Raw genomic sequence first — 7,896 nt, 5'->3', positions numbered from 1 at the left:
CCAGTATAAAGTTATGCGACATTTATCAGACTGTTAAGGCGAGTCATAAGGCCCGTGGGCCTTTTTCTTGATATCGTTTGAAAGATCTTGCAAACCTGAACAACTTTTGGTCTACATGTTTTATCAAAAGTTTCTCCAGAAAAAAGCTATTGATTGTGACACTAATCAAACTCTTCAGGCGAGCCATGAGGCCTGTTCGCCTTTTTGAGGATGTTGTTTGAAACATCTTGCAAAACTGAACAACTTTTGCTCTAGATGTCTCATTAAAAGTTTCTTGACTAAAATGTTATAGATTACAACAATAACCCAACTGTTCAGATGAGCCATGAGACCTGCAGGCCTTATTCTTAACATCGTTAGTAACGCTTGCGAATCTGAACAACTTTTGTTCTACATGTCTTATCAAAAGTTTCTCGAGAAAAAAGTTATTAATGTTATTAATTGTGATACAAATTCCACTGTTCAGGCGAGCCATGAGGCCCGCAGGCCTATTTTTGATATCATTAGATAGAACTTGCAAAACTGAACAACTTTTATTTTACATGTTTTATCAAAGTTTCGTGAGAAAAAAGTTAATCATTGTAACAGAAATCCAATGGTTCAGGCGAGCCATGAGTCCCATTGGCCCATTTCTGGATACGGCACGAAAGACCTCAATAAACTGTACAACTTTTGTTATATATCTCTAAACAAAATATTTACCAGTATAAAGTTATGCGACATTTATCAGACTGTTAAGGCGAGTCATAAGGCCCGTGGGCCTTTTTCTTGATATCGTTTGAAAGATCTTGCAAAACTGAACAACTTTTGTTCCACATGTCTTATCAAAAGATTCTCGAGAAAAAAGTTAGTAATTGTGACACTAACAAACTGTTCAGGCGAGCCATGAGGTGTGTTGGCCTTTTTCATGATGTTGTTTGAAACATCTTGCAAAACTGAACAACTTTTGCTCTAGATGTCTCATTAAAAGTTTCTTGACTAAAATGTTATAGATTACAACAATAACCCAACTGTTCAGATGAGCCATGAGACCCGCAGGCCTTATTCTTAACATCGTTAGTAACGCTTGCGAATCTGAACAACTTTTGTTCTACATGTCTTATCAAAAGTTTCTCGAGAAAAAAGTTATTAATGTTATTAATTGTGATACAAATTCCACTGTTCAGGCGAGCCATGAGGCCCGCAGGCCTATTTTTGATATCATTAGATAGAACTTGCAAAACTGAACAACTTTTATTTTACATGTTTTATCAAAGTTTCGTGAGAAAAAAGTTAATCATTGTAACAGAAATCCAATGGTTCAGGCGAGCCATGAGTCCCATTGGCCCATTTCTGGATACGGCACGAAAGACCTCAATAAACTGTACAACTTTTGTTATATATCTCTAAACAAAATATTTACCAGTATAAAGTTATGCGACATTTATCAGACTGTTAAGGCGAGTCATAAGGCCCGTGGGCCTTTTTCTTGATATCGTTTGAAAGATCTTGCAAACCTGAACAACTTTTGGTCTACATGTTTTATCAAAAGTTTCTCCAGAAAAAAGCTATTGATTGTGACACTAATCAAACTCTTCAGGCGAGCCATGAGGCCTGTTCGCCTTTTTGATGATGTTGTTTGAAACATCTTGCAAAACTGAACAACTTTTGCTCTAGATGTCTCATTAAAAGTTTCTTGACTAAAATGTTATAGATTACAACAATAACCCAACTGTTCAGATGAGCCATGAGACCCGCAGGCCTTATTCTTAACATCGTTAGTAACGCTTGCGAATCTGAACAACTTTTGTTCTACATGTCTTATCAAAAGTTTCTCGAGAAAAAAGTTATTAATGTTATTAATTGTGATACAAATTCCACTGTTCAGGCGAGCCATGAGGCCCGCAGGCCTATTTTTGATATCATTAGATAGAACTTGCAAAACTGAACAACTTTTATTTTACATGTTTTATCAAAGTTTCGTGAGAAAAAAGTTAATCATTGTAACAGAAATCCAATGGTTCAGGCGAGCCATGAGTCCCATTGGCCCATTTCTGGATACGGCACGAAAGACCTCAATAAACTGTACAACTTTTGTTATATATCTCTAAACAAAATATTTACCAGTATAAAGTTATGCGACATTTATCAGACTGTTAAGGCGAGTCATAAGGCCCGTGGGCCTTTTTCTTGATATCGTTTGAAAGATCTTGCAAAACTGAACAACTTTTGTTCCACATGTCTTATCAAAAGATTCTCGAGAAAAAAGTTAGTAATTGTGACACTAACAAACTGTTCAGGCGAGCCATGAGGTCTGTTGGCCTTTTTGATGATGTTGTTTGAAACATCTTGCAAAACTGAACAACTTTTGCTCTAGATGTCTCATTAAAAGTTTCTTGACTAAAATGTTATAGATTACAACAATAACCCAACTGTTCAGATGAGCCATGAGACCCGCAGGCCTTATTCTTAACATCGTTAGTAACGCTTGCGAATCTGAACAACTTTTGTTCTACATGTCTTATCAAAAGTTTCTCGAGAAAAAAGTTATTAATGTTATTAATTGTGATACAAATTCCACTGTTCAGGCGAGCCATGAGGCCCGCAGGCCTATTTTTGATATCATTAGATAGAACTTGCAAAACTGAACAACTTTTATTTTACATGTTTTATCAAAGTTTCGTGAGAAAAAAGTTAATCATTGTAACAGAAATCCAATGGTTCAGGCGAGCCATGAGTCCCATTGGCCCATTTCTGGATACGGCACGAAAGACCTCAATAAACTGTACAACTTTTGTTATATATCTCTAAACAAAATATTTACCAGTATAAAGTTATGCGACATTTATCAGACTGTTAAGGCGAGTCATAAGGCCCGTGGGCCTTTTTCTTGATATCGTTTGAAAGATCTTGCAAAACTGAACAACTTTTGTTCCACATGTCTTATCAAAAGATTCTCGAGAAAAAAGTTAGTAATTGTGACACTAACAAACTGTTCAGGCGAGCCATGAGGTCCGTTGGCCTTTTTCATGATGTTGTTGGAAAGATCTTGCAAAACTGAACAACTTTTGTTCTAGATGTCTTATTAAAAGTTTTTTGACAAAAATGTTATAGATTGCAACAATAACCCAACTGTTCAGGTGAGCCATGAGACCCGCAGGCCTATTTCTTAACATCGTTAGTTAACGCTTGCGAAACTGAACAACTTTTGTTCTATATGTCTTGTCAAAAGTTTCTCGAGGAAAAAGTTATTAATGTTATTAATTGCGATACAAATTCGACTGTTCAGGCGAGCCATGACGCCCGGAGGCCTATTTTTAGATATCATTAGATAGAACTTGCAAAACTGAACAACTTTTATTCTACATGTCTTATCAAACGTTTCGTGAGAAAAAAGTTAATCATTGTAACAGAAATTCAATGGTTCAGGCGAGCCATGAGGCCCATGGGCCCATTTCTTGATATGGCACGAAAGATCTCAATAAACTGTACAAGTTTTGTTATATATGTCTAAACAAAATATTTACGAATAAAAAGTTATGATTCAAAACGTGGAAAAAAATTGGACACTTTTTAAAACTCCATTTTCGACCGCTACCGAGCTTCCATATTAGGCCCTTCCAGAAATTTTTAAAACCCAGGTGCACAACTACAACATGTCGTCTAACATCACTGAAAATTTCAACACTCTAGCTTTTATCGTTTTTGAGTTTTTGTCTGGACAAAATGGTCATCTGAAAATCGATAAAAGGGGGATAACTTCCAACCGGAAGTGATTTTTCGAAAATTGAAATGGCGGTACAAACTTCAAATGGCAACGCATCAATCCTGAAAATTTGAAGCAAATTGATCCAGCCATCTCCGAGAAATCTTCTGCACAAAAATCGGTAAGGAGAAAAAAAAAGAATAATAATATTAACTAGATGCGATCTCGTTGCGAGCAACGAGTGGGTCTTCCGTCCAATTTTAGATGTGATGAGATAAGAATTTGACTGAGATTTTCGTTCATAAATAATGATACAAATATATTGTCTAAACGTACAATTTAGCTTCAGTAATGTTTTACAAATAGTAATCATTTAAGTGTTATAAATTAAAGACTCTCTGCCCCTCTCGGCCACTAATTAAAGAGATCAGCCTTTTTTCGAGAAAAAAGTTAATAATGTTATTTACTGCGATACAAATTCGACTGATCAGGCGAGTCATGTCGGCCGGAGGCCTATTTTTTTTTTTAATATATATATCATTCTAGATATATCTCGCAAAACTGAACAAATTTTGCTCTACATCTCCTATCAAAATTTTCTTGAGAAAAAAGTTATTGATTGCGACATTTATCTGATTGTTAAGGCGAGTCATAAGGCCCGTGGGCCTTTTTCTTGATGTCTCATTAAAAGAGTCTTGACTAAAATGATATAGATTGCAACAATAACCCAAATGTTCAGGTGAGCCATGAGATCCGCAGGCCTATTTTTTAACATCGTTAGTTAACGCTTGCGAAACTGAACAACGTTTGTTCTACATGTCTTGTCAAAAGTTTGTCGAGAAAAAAGTTATTAATGTTATTAATTGTGATACAAATTCCACTGTTCAGGCGAGCCATGACGCACGGAGGACTTTTTTTATATCATTAGATAGAACTTGTCAAACTGAACAACTTTTATTCTACATGTTTTATCAAAGTTTCGTGAGGAAAAAGTTAATCATTGTAACAGAAATTCAATGGTTCAGGCGAGCCATGAGGCCCATTGGCCCATTTCTGGATACGACACGAAAGACCTCAATAAACTGTACAACTTTTGTTATATATCTCTAAACAAAATATTTACCAGTATAAAGTTATGCGACATTTATCAGACTGTTAAGGCGAGTCATAAGGCCCGTGGGCCTTTTTCTTGATATCGTTTGAAAGATCTTGCAAAACTGAACAACTTTTGTTCCACATGTCTTATCAAAAGATTCTCGAGAAAAAAGTTAGTAATTGTGACACTAACAAACTGTTCAGGCGAGCCATGAGGTGCGTTGGCCTTTTTGATGATGTTGTTGGAAACATCTTGCAGAACTGAACAACTTTTGTTCTAGATGTCTTATTAAAAGTTTCTTGACAAAAATGTTATAGATTGCAACAATAACCCAAATGTTCAGGTGAGCCATGAGACCCGCAGGCCTATTTCTTAACATCGTTAGTTAACGTTTGCGAAACTGAACAACTTTTGTTCTACATGTCTTATCAAAAGTTTCTCTAGAAAAAAGTTATTGATTGTGACACTAATCAAACTCTTCAGGCGAGCTATGAGGCCCGTTGGCCTTTTTCATAATGTTGTTCGAAAGATCTTGCAAATCTGAACAACTTTTGTTATAGATGTCTTATTAAAAGTTTCTTGACAAAAATGTGATAGATTGCAACAATAATCCAACTGTTCAGGTGAGCCATGAGACCCGCAGGCCTATTTCTTAACATCGTTAGTTAACGCTTACGAAACTGAACAACTTTTGTTCTACATGTCTTATCAAAAGTTTCTCGAGGAAAAAGTTATTAATGTTATTAATTGCGATACAAATTCGACTGTTCAGGCGAGCCATGACGCCCGGAGGCCTATTTTTAGATATCATTAGATAGAACTTGCAAAACTGAACAACTTTTATTCTACATGTTTTATCAAAAGTTTCGTCAGAAAAAAGTTAATCATTGTAACAGAAATTCAATGGTTCAGGCGAGCCATGAGGCCCATGGGCCCATTTCTTGATATGGCACGAAAGATCTCAATAAACTGTACAAGTTTTGTTATATATGTCTAAACAGTAAAAACGAGTAAAAAGTTATGATTCAAAACGTGGAAAAAAATTGGACACTTTTTAAAACTCCATTTTCGACCCCTACCGAGCTTCCATACTAGGCACTTCCGGAAATTTTTAAAACCCAGGTGCACAACTACAACATGTCGTCTAACATCACTGAAAATTTCAGCATTCTAGCTTTTATCGTTTTTGAGTTTTTGTCTGGACAAAATGGTCATCTGAAAATCGATAAAAGGGGGATAACTTCCAACCGGAAGTGGTTTTTCAAAAATTGAAATGGCGGTACAAATTTCAAATGGCAACGCATCAATCCTGAAAATTTCAAGCAAATCGATCCAGCCATCTCCGAGAAATCTTCTGCACAAAAATCGGTAAGGAGAATAAAAAAGAATAATAATAATAACTAGATTCGATCTCGTTGCGAGCAACGAGTGGGTCTTCCGTCCAAATTTAGATGTGATTAGATAAGAATTTGACTGACATTTTCGTTCATAAATAATGATACAAATATATTGTCTAGACGTACAATTTAGCTTTGGTAATGTTTTACAAATATTGATCATTTAAATGTTATAAATTAAAGACTCTCTACCTCTCGGCAACTAATTAAAGGGATCAGCTTTTTTTCGAGAAAAAAGTTAATAATCTTATTTACTGCGATACAGATTCGACTGATCAGGCGAGTCATGCCGCCCGGAGGCCTATTTTTTTTTTTTTATATATCATTCTAGATATATCTCGCAAAACTGAACAAATTTTTTTCTACATGTCCTATGGAAATTTTCTTAAGAAAAAAGTTATTGATTGCGACATTTATCAGACTGTTAAGGCGAGTCATAAGGCCCGTGGGCCTTTTTCTTGATATCGTTTGAAAGATCTTGCAAACCTGAACAACTTTTGGTCTACATGTTTTATCAAAAGTTTCTCCAGAAAAAAGCTATTGATTGTGACACTAATCAAACTCTTCAGGCGAGCCATGAGGCCTGTTCGCCTTTTTCATGATATCGTTTGAAAGATCTTGCAAACCTGAACAACTTTTGGTCTACATGTTTTATCAAAAGTTTCTCCAGAAAAAAGCTATTGATTGTGACACTAATCAAACTCTTCAGGCGAGCCATGAGGCCTGTTCGCCTTTTTGATGATGTTGTTTGAAACATCTTGCAAAACTGAACAACTTTTGCTCTAGATGTCTCATTAAAAGTTTCTTGACTAAAATGTTATATATTACAACAATAACCCAACTGTTCAGGTGAGCCATGAGACCCGCAGGCCTTATTCTTAACATCGTTAGTAACGCTTGCGAATCTGAACAACTTTTGTTCTACATGTCTTATCAAAAGTTTCTCGAGAAAAAAGTTATTAATGTTATTAATTGTGATACAAATTCGACTGTTCAGGCGAGCCATGACGCCCGCAGGCCTATTTTTTGATATCATAAGATAAATCTTGTAAAACTGAACAACTTTTATTCTACATGTTTTATCAGAGTTTCGTGAGGAAAAAGTTAATCATTGTAACAGAAACTCAATGGTTCAGGCGAGCCATGAGGCCCATGGGTCCATTTCTTGATACGGCACGAAAGATCTCAATAAACTGTACAACTTTTGTTATATATGTCTAAACAAAATATTTACGAGTATAACGTTATGCGACATTTTTCAGTGTTAAGGCGAGTCATAAGGCCCGTGGGCCTTTTTCTTAATATCGTTTGAAAGATCTTGCAAAACTGAACAACTTTTGTTCTACATGTCTTATCAAAAGATTCTCGAGAAAAAAGTTAGTAATTGTGACACTGATCAAACTGTTCAGGCGAGCCATGAGGCCCGTTGGCCTTTTTCATGATGTTGTTCGAAAGATCTTGCAAAACTGAACAACTTTTGTTCAAGATGTCTTATTAAAAGTTTCTTGACAAAAATGTTATAGATTGCAACAATAACCCAACTGTTCAGGTGAGCCATGAGACCCTCAGGCCTATTTATTAACATCGTTAGTTAACCCTTGCGAAACTGAACAACTTTTGTTCAACATGTCTTGTCAAAAGTTTCTCGAGAAAAAAGTTATTAATGTTATTATGATACAAATTCGACTGTTCAGGCGAGCCATGACGCCCGCAGACCT

This window comes from Ostrea edulis, chromosome 8 (assembly GCF_947568905.1).
Source record: "Ostrea edulis chromosome 8, xbOstEdul1.1, whole genome shotgun sequence".
Classification (NCBI taxonomy): Eukaryota; Metazoa; Mollusca; class Bivalvia; order Ostreida; family Ostreidae; genus Ostrea; species Ostrea edulis.
Note: the sequence above shows the minus strand (reverse complement) of the source record.